We start from the raw sequence: 15179 nt of genomic DNA on the forward strand, positions 1-15179 counted from the left end.
GGGAACATCTCTGGGACACCCTCACCAACCTGTAGCTGAACACAGCAACTTCCCCCTCCCATTCCGCCAAAGACATACAGGTCCTGGGCCTCCTCCAGGAGGCAGAATACCTCATCTTCTATTTCCTGCCACACAGGATCAATGTGGATTTTACCGGTTTCCCCACTTCCCCTCCATCCACCTTATCCCAGTCCCAAACTCCCAACTCCATATCACCCTCTTGTATTGTCCTTCCTGTCCCTCTTTCTTCACATCTATCTGCTCCACCCTCCTCAGATCTATCACTTTCACCTCCAACTTTTTTTACCTAAAGCATTCCCAGCTACTTTCCCACCAGCCCCACGCTGCACCCACCCTCTTCCCCCACCCTCCCATTTACCTCTCAGGCCCCCGGCCAACAAGCCTCATTTCTCATGAAGAGCTTATGCCCGAAACGTCAAAACTCCTGCTCTTCGGATGCTGCCTGACTGGCTGGGCTTTTCCAGCACCACACTCTCAACTCGGATCTCCAGTCCCTGCAGTCCTCAGTTTCTCCAGGTAGTTAGTTATAAATATATTCAGACAAAGCTGCAAAAGCTCTTGGATGCAGATGCACAAGGACATCAGTGCCTCACACAAAAGGGAAAAACAAACTCAGCAGGTCAGTTGAAAATATCTTACACAAACAACAAGAAGTGTCAATCCATTTCCCAACACTACTCCTTTACATAAAATCAAGTAGAGAGAAATTTCACTCCTGCCTCAGCTATTTTACAGAACAGATTCCATCCAGTTTCTTCCCTTTGGACTGCCAAAACAAAAAGTCAGAGTGAATGCAGCATGGAATCAGGCCCTTAAATCCAACTCATCCATGCCGATCATAATCCCAATCTGACTTAGTCCCATTTGCCAGCATTTGGTGCTTCCTATTCATATACCCATCCAGATGCCCTTTAAATGTTGTAATTGTACCAGCCTCCGCCACATGCACTGCCCTCTGCATGTAAAAGCTGCTCCTTGAGGACCCTTTTAAATTTTCCCCCTCTCACCTTAAACCTACGCCCTCTACTTTTGAACTCCTCTACACTGGGGAGATGATCTTGACTACTCACTCTATCCATGCCCCTCATGATTTTATAAACTTCAACAAAACTTTAATGTATCTTTCTCGAGTCCACTTAAATGAATCTTTCAGAATTCTGATGGCCTAAACTTGATCATATCTAAAATAGAATCATAGAGATGTACAGCATGGAAACAGACCCTTCGGATCATGCCGACCAGATATCCCAACCCAATCTAGTCCCACCTGCCAGCACCCGGCCCATATCCCTCCAAACCCTTCCTATTCATATACCCATCCAAATGCCTTTTAAATGTTGCAATTGTACCAGCCTCCACCATATCCTCTGGTAGCTCATTCCATACACATACCACCCTCTGCGTGAAAAAGTTGCCCCATACGTCTCTTTTATATCTTTTCCCTCTCACCCTAAACCCATGCCCTCTAGTTCTGGACTCCCCAACCCCAGGGAAAAGACTTTGCCTATTTATCCTATCCATGCCCTTCATAATTTTGTAAACCTCTATAAGGTCACCCCTCAGCCTCCGACGCTCCAGGGAAAACAGCCCCAGCCTGTTCAGCCTCTCCCTGTAGTTCAGATCCTCCAACCTTGGCAACATCCTTGTAAATCTTTTCTGAACCCTTTCAAGTTTCACAACATCATCCCGATATGAAGGAGACCAGAATTGCAAGCAATATTCCAACAGTGGCCTAACCAATGTCCTGTACAGCCGCAACATGACCTCCCAACTCCTGTACTCAATACTCTGACCAATAAAGGAAAGCATACCAAACGCCTTCTTCACTATACAATCTACCTGCGACTCCACTTTCAAAGAGCTATGAACCTGCACTCCAAGGTCTCTTTGTTCAGCAACACTCCCTAGGACCTTACCATTAAGTGTATAATTCCTACTAAGATTTGCTTTCCCAAAATGCAGCACCTCACATTTATCCGAATTAAAGTCCATCTGCCACTTCCTAGCCCATTGGCCCATCTGGTCAAGATCCTGTTGTATCCTGAAGTAACCCTCTTCGCTGTCCACTACACCTCCAATTTTGGTGTCATCTGCAAACTTACTAACTGTACCTCTTATGCTCGCATCCAAATCATTTATCTAAGTGACAAAAAGTAGAGGGCCGAGCACCGATCCTTGTGGCACTCCACTGGTCACAGGCCTCCAGTCTGAAAAACAACCCTCCACCACTACCCTCTGTCTTCTACCTTTGAGCCAGTTCTGTATCCAAATGGCTAGTTCTCCCTGTATTCCATGAGATCTAACCTTGCTAATCAGTCTCCCATGGGGAACCTTGTTGAACGCCTTACTGAAGTCCATATAGATCACATCTACTGCTCTGCCCTCATCAATCTTCTTTGTTACTCAAAAAACTCAATCAAGTTTGAGAGACATGATTTCCCATGCACAAAGCCATGCTGACTATCCCAAATCAGTCCTTGCCTTTCCAAATACATGTACATCCTGCGCCTCAGGATTCCCTCCAACAACTTGCCCACCACTGAGGTCAGGCTCACTGATTGGAGGGTTGTTTTTCAAACTGGAGGCCTGTTACCAGCGGTGCTCCACGGAAATCAGTGCTGGGTCCACTTTCGTCTGTCATGGATATAACGGATTTAGTTGAGAATAAAGGAGGTATGGTTACTAAATTTGCAGGTGACACCAAAATTGGTGGTATAGTGAACAGTGAAGCAAGTTATCTAAGATTACAAAGACATTTGATTAATTGGGTCAATGGACTGAGGAGTGGCAGATGGACTTTAATTTGGATATTGCATTTTGGTTGAACAATCAAGGACTTACACAATTAATGGTTGGGCCTTGGTTAGTGTTGACGAACCGAGACCTCATGGCTCATGTACATAAAACTTAGAAATTTTTGTCACATATAGACAGTGTGGTTAAGTTGGTATTTAGCACACTTGCCTTCACTGTTCAGACCATGAAGTATAGGAGTTGAGTTTGTACAGGACTTTAGTGAGGCCCATCCTGGAGTAATGTATTCAGTTCTGGTCAGCCTATCACAGGAAAGATATTATTAAGCTGGAGAGGGTTCAGAAAAGAATTACCACAAAGTTGTCAGGAATGGAGAGTTTGAGTTATAAGGAGTGGCTGACACAATGCAACTAAAAAACTAGAGCCACGTTACCTTACTTCAAAGACATATCACAAATGACTTCCAGACTACTCAGATCCCTTGGCATCATGGTAGCCAAACCTACCAACACACTTAAACAACGACTAATAAACTAAAAGGATCCATTAGATATTACCAGCAAAACTAATGTCATCTCCAAGATATTATGCAAGATCTGTTAAAAACACAACATCAGACAAACTAGCAAGAAACTTGCCACCAGGATAAGTGAACACCAACTGGCCACCAAAAGACACGACCCACTATCACTAGTTTCTATACATACAGACAAAGGAGGACATCACTTTGACTGGAACAACACACACATCCTAGGACAAGCGAAACAAAGACACGCACGAGAATTTTTCGAGGCCTGGTATTCTAACCAGAACTCCATTAATAAGCACATCGAGTTAGATTCTATCTACCTTCTCTTGACAAAAATAACTGGAAACGACATTACCCACTTAAGAAACCAAGACCTATAAATAGAGAGGCGGGACATACCACCAGCACTTCACCACAGATCTCACTGATGATGTTCCTAGTATGGTGACAAAATGTCTGAAAACAAACCTTCATGCACAGCTTGCTAACTTACACACTTATCATCAACCCTGAGCTACAAATCATCTCAAATATCCCTAGCGGCTGAACAGGATGGGACCTTGTTTCAGGGTATTTACCTTATGGAAGTTTGTGAAATCATGACGGGTACAGATAAGGTGAATGAATGGCAGGTGTTTTTTCCATGGGGTTGAGGATTTCAAGATTAGAGGGCATATTTTTAAGGTGACAGGAGCAAAATTTTAAAACTACATGAGTGGCAACATTTTTAAACAGAGTAGTTCTTGTGTGGAATAAACTTCCAAAAGAAGTGATGAATACAGGTACAGTTCCCATATTTAAAAGACACCTGGATAAGTACATGATTAAAGAAATGCTTAGAGGAATATGGTCAAGTGCAGGGAGGTAGGACTAGTTTAGTTTGGGATTATGGTCAGTATGGACTGGTTGGCCCGAAGGATCTAGGGTAATAGTGATCGGCTCTTCTCATCAAAAAACCCAGCTTACCTGCTAAAAGAAGCTATTTTACCAACAGAACTCAACAAATTAGACTAATTGCTTTCTGGTCTGTTGTAAACCTAGCAGTAGAAATATACCTGACTGCAGTTGTATACTTTGTTGGAAATGATGAAGTTGGATCACACAGAGTTAATTTTCTGACCCAAAAATTATATTCATGAAACAAGCCTCATCCATCTCCCTATATTTCAAATTAAACTCCCTCAACTTTTACCACAATGCCACAGCTATCAGTGTATAAAGGTCAATCCTCAAATCTGATCAAGATGCAAAGGAAAGGTTCCATTCTGACCTCAAAGTCCTCGATGCAATCCCAAAGGAATAAAAGATTATTGTTATGAGGGGTTTTAAATGTTGGCTGTGATTCCAGTGTCTGCAGGGGAACTACTGGGGGGAGAAAAGGCAAAGTGAAGCCAACATAATCGCTGTCATCCTTCTCACCACAGTGTGCTCAGCACAGCCTCAAGGTAATATTTTCTTCCATCCAAAAAACAAATACAAAACCACATTTAAGCATCCCAGATCCAAGCACTGGCACCTCTGAATGATGTCATTGTTCATGTCAAAGATCCAATGATGTCTGCATCATTGGAATCCTGTTGGGACAGCAATTGCCTGGAGGACAGAATCAATTTAGTCAATTGGTAGATGTATCCACCAAACACCAAGTCAATGCAAGAAACATCTCAGCCCTATAACACCTGGTAGGAGAGAAATACACCTCAGTCTATGCAAAAAATTTGCACACATCGAAATCAATTTCAGAGCAGTGGATAAAATAAAGTTTGTTGCACCAGGCAATTATGACCAGACCATTGGGTTCAACCATCACTGTCTCCAGAACTGGTTCCATGAAATGATGCAGAAATGTGAGAACTTGAGGAACATAAACAAGCAGCCGCACTGCCTTACAGAGCAAGACACGGTCACAAGCCAAGAAAGCAGTATTCCAACAACTGAAGTGTGGCGTCCTTTATCATAAAGGCTTGCCTTTCAGCATCTTATTCGTTTGAATGCTTATTGTAGATCTTCCATTGATGGCTGGTCACCCATGGATTTTAACCACGAAGTACTATGGGATATCCTACAGAACATCAATTCAGGTTCATGACTGGAAATGTATTTCCAATGTTAAGAAGCGGAGTTTCAGCCTTAAGACAAATATATGACCAAGGAAGTTTCACAAGTTTGCCATGACTTAGGCAAATAGTTGCAATAGAAAGCCCAGAAGACTCAGCTATGCAGACTGACATGACTTACGAAAACTCCTTGACAAGTTTATATTGTTGAGTTTGTTGCAGGTAGCATAAACATGAAGCCAATTAGTTTTGATTCTTCTGTTCTGAAGAAAAAACAAGTTTTTCCAATCAGTTCACAAGAGAGCAGCTGGTGTTTTTTTCCAGTTTAGTTTGAGGGCATTAGTCACTTTGGGAGAAGGGTTTTCTGGCTTTTAAAGTTCCTAAGCTGGGGCAGCCTGTGTAGAAGCCTTCAAGTTGTTACAACTGACAACTTTTAGCTCCTCAGAATTGACTGAGTTTGTTGGCTTTTCACAATATCTAAGAAAGTGAAAAACATCAATTCGGAAGAGTTAAAAAGTTGAGATAGGAAAGATATTTCTCTGGAGATTGCGTTTACGCAATGGATGAGGAGGAGAAACTTTGTTTTCACGTTTGCGTTAAGGTGCACTATAGTCTGTAGCATTGAGCTTTCCTTTTTTTTATCCTTCTGCATAATAAACTTATACACTGTCATTAAAGAACACCTGAAGCCTCATTCAAAAGTTTCCACAACCAACCATTTTATCAAATTACAAAAAAAATTAAATACATGATCAAGTCAGGTTTCATTCTACGACCAGATTTGTCCAGTCTAAGTATATATCAGTCATGACAGGTTTTTAACTCCACAACAAAATGCTTAACTTACTGAATCATTCCCCTCAAGAAAACAATCTGCCCTTTTCCAGAAATGTGGAAGAAAGCAAGATTTTCATGAAGCGAACACCTCAAAAACATGAGGACTCTTGTTTGTGATAAAGTATTTATAAAGCACAGGTGTAGTTATCCAATTGCACAAAAGTTAATAAAATTGTGCATGCTTTTTCAACTAAGATGTAATTCGAGACTGTCAAACTGCATTCACAGTTCAAAAAAAAAGCAAAAACTTCATTGTAATGCAACATCCAGATATCATCTTTACCATAGGGGGAGTAAAAAATACATTTAGAGGCAAAGGCACTTTCTCAATTAAAGAAAAAGGGCAGAGAGAAAAAGTCCACTTTCATTGCTTTGACTCAAGTAACCTAAGTCCTGACACAGGCCAATCATCTGCATTATTAGCAAGATTTGAAGGCGAAAGATGACAGAAAGGTGACAGGAAAGAAAGTGCCTTGGTTTACTGCAGAACAAGACAGTGTCATACTACATCCTATGTATATAACCCAAACACACGGACCCTGAGTAAATGAAGCTACATACATCATCTATTTTAAATGCAATGTCTGAAACCTCTGAGTATAGCACAAGTCTACAAAGTGCGCATAAGCTACACAGAGTCAAACTGAAAGTTAAGTCATATATATTGATGTATTGTCTCTTAATTTGCTGTATATGCAATAATTGTAATTAACTCATTTTGATCTGAAACTCTTTAATCATCAGCACAAACTTCACTTGTGCATAATTTTACAATATCATTAAAATTACAAGTATATCAATGGAATCAGTTAAGGCAACCAAAAACTAGTACATGCACTACTAAAGGTACAAACGTCATGCAGCTAACACCTTGGACAGTCATTAAATTCAAACATATGAATTTAAAAACAGTCTATGATACAACAGTATTTTTTTTTGTCTTTTTGTATCTTGAACAATTTGCATTTATCCTGTGTGTTTAATGACATGTCAAAATGCGTTTTGCAGGAATACCAGCAAGCAAAATCTGACAAACAGCACATTAGTCCAGATAACTAAAAGCTTAACCAAAAAGCTAAGTTTTAAGCAGCTGAAATATACAAATTGGTATGGATAAGAGTCAGAATTAGAAGAACACAGCAAACTTTGTTGATTGCCAGGTCGAGGGAGGTTACAAAGATAGCAATGGAGCAAGTTGAAAGCAAAAAATTATTCAAAATTGAAGAGCACAAATAGCTATGTCAGCAGGAATTTAAGGGAACTATACCAATGCCAGTGTCTATAATCTGACGGAAGATGCTGGTTTAGGAGTATTGTCACTGGCCTTGTAATCCATAGGTTCAGGCTCATCCTCTGGGGACATGACTTCAAATCTCTTAATTCCAGATTTTATTAATTGAATTAAAATATCATGAACTGTGGTTAAGATCATTAATTAACAGCGACTTTGAAAGTATTGTCAATACTCAAAAAAATCTTCTTTACTAATCTACTTTAGGGAAGGAAAATATGTCATCCTTACCTGGTCTGGCCTACATATGATTCCAGAACCACAATGTAGTTGACTCTTAACTGTCCTCTGAAGTTCAAGGGATATTATGGATGAGCACAAGTGCTGGTATGACCACTGACACCCACATTCTATGAAAAGATAAAGAAAAAAGAAAGAGCAAAATTTATGTTGTAAAGTACTTACAATTTTTGATGTTGACACTATACTGACTTGTGTACGTAACGAAGTATGGTTTCAAGTCGGAGCAATAAAAAGTTGGAAACACCAATTCTGAGCAGTGGTGTGTAGTCTTCTCAGAAAGACTATCGTACCTTAACAGTACCATAATGATTCTAAAAAAGAAACTCAAAGAACTGTGAATGATGGAAATCAGAAACCAAAACGGAAGTTTCTGGAAAAACTCAGGTCTGGCAGCATCTGTGGAGAGAAAGCAGAGTTAATGTTTCAGGTCCAGTGACCCTTCTTCAGAACTGAAGACTTCAGTGTTTTGAAGGAGGGTGACTGGACCCAAAACGTTAAGTCTGCTTTCTCTCCACAAAAGGCTGCCAGACCTGAGTTTTCCCAGCAATTTCTGTTTGTGTCCATAATGTTTATATGTAGTTAAAAACTTAAAAACAAACTTATTTGTCAAATAGCAATAATTGTTTTCGATTAAACTGAAACATCAGTCCATAAGAATAATGGAAGCACAGACAATCCATGATTTAATGGGACTTTGCAGAGCTGTGGATAAAAGGTAAAGTAAGGTCACAGTAGTCTTATCAAACCATAGGTCTATTCTCTCAGAGAAACAAATGATGGTGATTTAACCAGTAGGTCATTATGCCTCAGCCGAGGGTAGAGTTTGAGAAGCAGAGTCCTGAACCCCACACTATTATCACTATCTGCATCGCAAACAGCTGTCCAGCCAACTGACCTAACTAAAACCATAGTTGTTGGACAGACTAAGTAAATGGGACTGACAAGATTGTTCATCAGTATCTAGTATTGATATCATGGGCCAAATGACCTCCTCCCATGCTGTAAATGATAGCATAATTTATATATCACCTCCCAAAAACAAATTCTCTCTAAAAAGCTAAATTTCCTGAATCAATTGGACGCTTCTAAATATGCAGATCAAGTCAGGAAAATATAATGTAAATACTTAAATACACTCAAATATAAGCCAACACTAGCTCACAAGCCCTAAACTAACTCAAAAACAAATGTTGGTAACTTCAAATTTAATCACAATTATTTTGCTTTTTACAGTGCAGAAGGGAACTGTATGGCCCATTGTGCCTGCACCAGCTCTATTAGCTGGGTTGGCTCGAATGTTTACTGCTAATTTCCCTGCCTTTTCCACATATGCCTACATTTTATGAAGTAAGATTCCTCAAAAAGACAACCACTTTCAACTTTATGTTTTTTTAAAAAATAACTGCAACTACCACGATTAAAACTATAGTAATGCAAACTATGCAAGCAATCTCAGACTTGTGAGATTAGTAATTTAACAGGAAGAAAACAAAGTGTCAAGAACAGTTGCCGATGAATTAACAAAACTTTCCATTTTGAAGACTGTACATATGGGACATATTAACAAGGCCGATGATATCCTCTACACTTTGGGAATAGATCAGCCTAATTTTGATATACTCTTTATTTGAACCAAATGTTGACCTTTGGCATTTCCTTAAGTACCGTAAAGCAGATAAATTTCTCCAAAGATTTTACTCTTTTCACAAAGACAGTTAACATACTGACTTCACCACCTGCATCATTGTTTGACTGAAAAGCACTAATATTTTCCACTAAGCTCTACTTCATTTCCTTCAGCTGGAGTTCAACTGAAGTCCTGCGCACTTTGCTAGAACCAAACGAATGTCGCAGATCAAATTACATTTACTGGAGGTTTAACCACAATTTTTGTAGCTTGCAATCAGTCTTGCTTTACTAAATCATTTGCAAAGTGCCAACCTTTTATTTTCTACTTCTTTTGAGCACACCTCATTTTAGGTTGATATGGAGCGATTGAAATAAAAGTACAGATCACAAACTGTTAATTTCAGCTAAGCAAACATTGAACTACAATCTATACAGATATCATTTCAACCAAATATTTTGTTAACAGCCCATAGTTACATGTGTAGCAAGTCATGCCTTTATGGCTGACTACTTAACCAGAAAAAAATAGAATATAAACAGATTTCAACTTTTAATTAAAATAAATAATTGATATTAATTGGCCAGTTGAACTAGGAAGTTTTAAATGCCTGAGTTATTTATATTTTTTTAAAAACTGAAAAATTCAATTTAATCACAATAAAAGCTTCTTGTTAAGAAGAAATTGACTGGGCACTCAGCTTACACTGGAGTAACAAATAAGAGGACTGCCTCTTTCTGGTGACAATCAACCTTAAATGTAATATAATCTAGAGCAAAGGCAAAACATCTTTTAAAAAAACTTCATTTAAAAATCTCCTGAAGTAGTCAGCTTCCTGTCTATGGTAACTCTTGACATCCGCAACACCCTTAACCAGACTTGTTGCTTATTCTAAGTCCGCTTACTTGAATGATTGAACTTGCTAATAAACTGACTTAAGGTTGAGGTACACCACAAACTAGCAAACGCCATGCTCACTGTGAAAGCCTGGTTACTCCAAGAACAGCACATGCTCAAAATATCAACTAAATATCTCATTTTGTAATAAATACTCAGGCTGCACAGGTAGGAAACCGGTTGTATTATCAATTGGTAACTGACTCTTACCATTAACAAAGCTTTCCTTCATGCATACTGGGACTTAAATCATACTTGAATTCACGTATTACGATTATTTTAGTTTTGTCTAACATTTAAGCCGGCAAGATCTCTGTCATTTTAAAACATTTATCAGGAGAAAGCTCAAGTATTAAACCTCAATTTATAAAACGGTAGATAATCGCAAATTACAGCCTGTAGATTCTAGTGGACTTTTCATTCAATATCAAGTGAGAATGGCAAAAGAAAATGTTGCAATTTTAAGGGAGTGAAACTTGACTTTATTTTACATTACAACTCATAAATAAAGCACTCAAGTTGTCCTTTTTTATTTATTCTTCAGGGATCAGCATGTAATTTACTTCAACAAATGCTCCTGCATGAACTTGAATTTATCTTGTGCCTCTCACACAGCTCACAGTTCCAGAGCAATGCACTAGATGTACAAAATAGGCACTGGCAGACATTTTGACAAATGGTCAAATGCTTAAAATCCACCTCATATGACTAAGCAGAGGTTTCAAAACAAGACAAAGAAATAGAAAGACAAACATAAGTTTCGGAAAATTATTCCAGGGCGTAAGAGCCGAAATGATCACCAATACAGAGGTTTGGATGGACAAGAGCCAGGTTTGTGTCAGCTCAACTTTCTGGAGGGTGGAAAATCAGGAGGCCAATCAGAACTGCACCACCTGGAATTTGCAATCTTGGTCTACATCTCAATTCAAATGCTTACAACATTTGAATGTATGCACTCTAACTTTCACCCCCACTGTTTAAAAGTTCATTTTATAAAACATCACATCAGTTTGCTCATGCTTGCTTATTTGACGGTCAATATTTGACACACAGTTTTACATGGCTAAGAAGGAAACTTAAAAGCAATTCTATGATTTTTCAGTGTCAGAGTGCATTGTGTACTGTAGTGTTGACTTAGTTGACTTTAATCACAACAGAGCCAGAGATTGATGCTATCCAAACAGTTTTTTTCTAGCCATAGGTGTGGTCACAGAATTAGCCACATGCACGAGTTAGAGACAGCTTACACACACTTGCAAATTTATATATTATTCACATGGTAACCTGTGTTAACATTTTACAATTATTCACTAATTAAGTGCTCACACTCATTACCACCTTAACATATAAATATATCCATTAAACTTTTTTAAAAAACCTACAAATGAGAAGTCAGAGCACTCACCCAAGATCTGCATCTTATCACAAGTTCAATTCATAATATATGGATTTAAGACTTTGTGCTGTTTTAAAGTTATTCTTTAACAGTTCAATTCAAAACATCACTGTTGAACAATGTTTTGATATTTTACACTGAGCTTCCAACTTAAGGAAAAGTGAAAAGGCAATTCGAACAGATTATTTTCGACAAAAAAGAGTTGATATGGCAGTTTTCCATAAACAGAGGCACTTAAGGTTCAACATGTTCAGCAAATGGTTCATAACACAAATCAGTACTTAAGACCATGAGCTGAAAAATGTGATGCTGAAAAAGCGCAGCAGGTCAGGCAGCATATAAGGAGCAAGAGAATCAACGTTTCGGGCATATGCTGCCTGACCTGCTGCGCTTTTCCAGCAACACATTTTTCAGCTCTGATCCCCAGCATCTGCAGTCCTCACTTTCTCCTACTTAAGACCATGAGTCAAGTGACAAAGAAATTTTACCTGAGGCAAATTATGTAATTGCTCCTTGAATGTTCATGAAGAAAGTCAAAGACAGAGGTTCACTGTTGGAATGATATTTGGAGCAGAAAGCTGAGAGCTCAGCTATTATAGGAGGTGAGATGTGCATCAGTTGAGGGAGTGCTGCACTTTTGACAGTTTTATTTCAGTTGGAAATTACATCCATCCTTTAATACAAAATTAAATATTCCACAACCCAATTCCAAGAGCATACAAATTCACCCAGTAACCTGACCAATATTTATTTCCTCATGCAACCTGACTGTAATTTTCAGTCTATTCATTGGGGCTATTGACTGTTTTTTTTTCAATTCACACATGGGATGTAGGCATAGCTGGCTGGGCCAGCATTTTATTGCCTGTCCCTAGTTACCGTAAGATGGTGATGAACTACCTTCTTCACTCACTGCAGTCCATTTGGTGAACCCACAATATCACAAGGGAAGGACTTCCAGCATTCTGACCCAATGATACTGAAGGAAATTTGATAGTGCTCCTGGCTCTGAGTGAGGTGAAAGTCGCACCTGCAGGTTGATCAAAGAACAATTTGAAGTCAAATAATCTGGACAATTAGAATAGGATTATATATTGGTTATTTTGCTGAGAACAACATGACTGATCTGCTTGCTTACTTTGAAGTATAATGGTTACTGTAAGGTATCTATTCAGTTGCAAAGCACTTCAGTGTACCTAAGTGTACAGGCCTCCCCTGTACAGCTGCAACATAACCTTCTTGCTTTTAAACTTAATCCCTTTAGCAATGAAGGACAAAATTCCATATGCCTTCCTAATTACCTGTTGTACCTATAGACCAGCCTTGTGATTCATGCACGTGAGGACACCCAGGTCCCTTTGCACAGCAGGATGCTGCAATTCTTTACCAGGACAAAGTGAGGATGCAGATGCTGGAGATAAGAATCGAGAGTGTGGTGCTTAAAAACCACAGCAGATCAGGGAGCACCCGAGGAGCAGGAGAATCAACGTTTCCTGATTAAGGGTTTATGCCCAAAACGTCAATTCTCCGACTCCTCAGAAGTTGCCTGACCTGCTATGCTTTGCCAGCACCACACTCTTGACTGCAACTTTTCACCATTCAAGTAACAAACTTTATTTACTGTTATTCCAACTGATATGGATGACTTCACATGTATTAACATTGTATCCCACTTGCCAGACCTTTGCCCACTCCCTTAAAGTATCTATGTTCCTCTGCAAAGTTTCACAGTCCTCTGCACACTTTGCTCTGCTTTGTGTCACCTGCAAACTTTGACACACTACACATGGTCCCCACCTCCAAATCATCTATATAAATTGCAAATAATTGCAGTCCCAACACTGATCCCTGAGGCACACCACTAGTCACGACTTGCCAGCCAGAATAGCACTCATTTATTCCCACTCTTTGCTTCCTATTAATCAACAAGTCAAGTTAGATATAAAGTCTGATATAAACTGTACTTCAAAAAAGGTTTCCTACTACATAATTTTTGAATAATCTATTAAAAAAAATACATGCTCTATAATATTTACAGTTCAATTAAATTGAAAATCTGAGTCTTAATAGCTTGCACTCGTTTGCAGTTTTAACTATGCAGAGGGTGTTACATAAATTCCAATAAGTGCTGTATCACTTATTAGTACATTTCACACTGAAAGTTATTTATACCCTTCAGACAAAAATATGCAATTATCAATTATAAACTTAAATATATTTAATCATTCAGCAATTTGAAGGTCAAACAAAAGATCCTTTTACACTACAGATCAAACATCCAAATGCTTTTGTTTGTATCCTGAATATTAAATTGCCAATATCCATGATACAATGGTATCCAAGACATGGAATAAAAACAGAAGAGAATAAAAGTCTCCAGATCAGATTTCATTACCACGTCGTTCATTTCCATTAACAACCTGAGCCATTGGGTAACATTTTGGACAAAAATTCATATTGTAAAAGTCTGTCTGATTACTGAGAAGATGTATAACTGAAGCATTGAAATGTTTTTCTGATCAATCAGTAGGCATGATAACAAATAACAGTGGCAGATCTCCTTTCTGCCATACAATACACAGTTCCTATCTAAATCAGTACAGAGAAATTGTATAATTTTTCTTCATATTTGATTCTATTGGTATTTATTATTAGGATGTGAAAGTTATTAGAAAAGAGAAACAGATTTGTTACATGTCAAAGACCTTTTCACAAAACGTCTGACCTATTGTCTATTTCCACAATTCCTGCTTTCATTTCAGACTTCGAACATCTGCAGTATTTTCCTTCCATGTAATTGGTCTCCTCCAATCAAAAGCAGTACTCATTGCAGAATAAGCCAGCATTGCTTTTTAGATCTAGTACCTGAACGCTTTTTAAAATTTATCACAAAATGCCAACCATTTAACACTCCATTTCAAAACAGTCCCAAATCATTTCTAGTTATTGACAGCAATGTGCATGCAATGCAGCATTCATTAGGGACAAGGCTACCTTGTCCATCGTGGCCAAATCTAAGGGCACGTAGGAAGTCTTGCAGCAGTGTTTGGAAATCAGAGAACAAGAATTTGTTAACTTTTTTGACAGTCATAAAGGAGGATCAATATATCATTATGATTCATGACTTTTTCGGTGATACATCATATCTATTTGCTCAAGCAGAACATTTTCATAAATTGTACATTCTATACATAGTCAAGAGAAAATTCATTTATCATCAAGTAATTGGAAAGCTTCTAAACCAATTTGCATAATCTAAGCTATATAAACAGGTCATCATACTTTACATACAAAATGCTAGTCTTGAAAGCAAATCAAAAGAAGGTACATGTCCTCTCTCAAAAAGCAGGTTGGGACATGACTGTCACAAACAGGAATATGCCAGGAATAGGCAAAAGAAATTACCATAACTACATTATAACCTGATTAACAGAATAGTTTCAACTGAAATTCTAACAACTGAAAAATCTAAAGACAAATTCACAATTAACATGGAAGCAAATCCCAGATATTTGCTAGACCCTAGA

At 38.5% G+C, this 15179-nt stretch overlaps 1 protein-coding gene across 6 annotated transcripts in view; it reads right to left on the reverse strand.

The window, feature by feature from the left end:
* The window catches only part of dennd4c (DENN/MADD domain containing 4C), a 152962-nt gene that overhangs the window by 128812 nt on the left and 8971 nt on the right, over positions 1 to 15179 (reverse strand). For 4 of the 6 annotated variants that reach the window (XM_043719121.2, XM_043719156.2, XM_043719146.2 and 1 more), the window contains exon 2: positions 7721 to 7839. The gene's annotated coding sequence lies outside the window, so the exon portion shown is untranslated. Of the gene's footprint in view, positions 1 to 2985; positions 3078 to 7720; positions 7840 to 15179 lie in introns of those variants that run through there. The other 2 variants (XM_087994586.1, XM_087994587.1) reach the window with 2 other exon arrangements.

This window comes from Chiloscyllium plagiosum, unplaced genomic scaffold (genome assembly GCF_037043375.1).
Source record: "Chiloscyllium plagiosum isolate Xiang-an unplaced genomic scaffold, Cpla_swu_hap1 HiC_scaffold_2, whole genome shotgun sequence".
In the NCBI taxonomy this organism is placed as follows: domain Eukaryota; kingdom Metazoa; phylum Chordata; class Chondrichthyes; order Orectolobiformes; family Hemiscylliidae; genus Chiloscyllium; species Chiloscyllium plagiosum.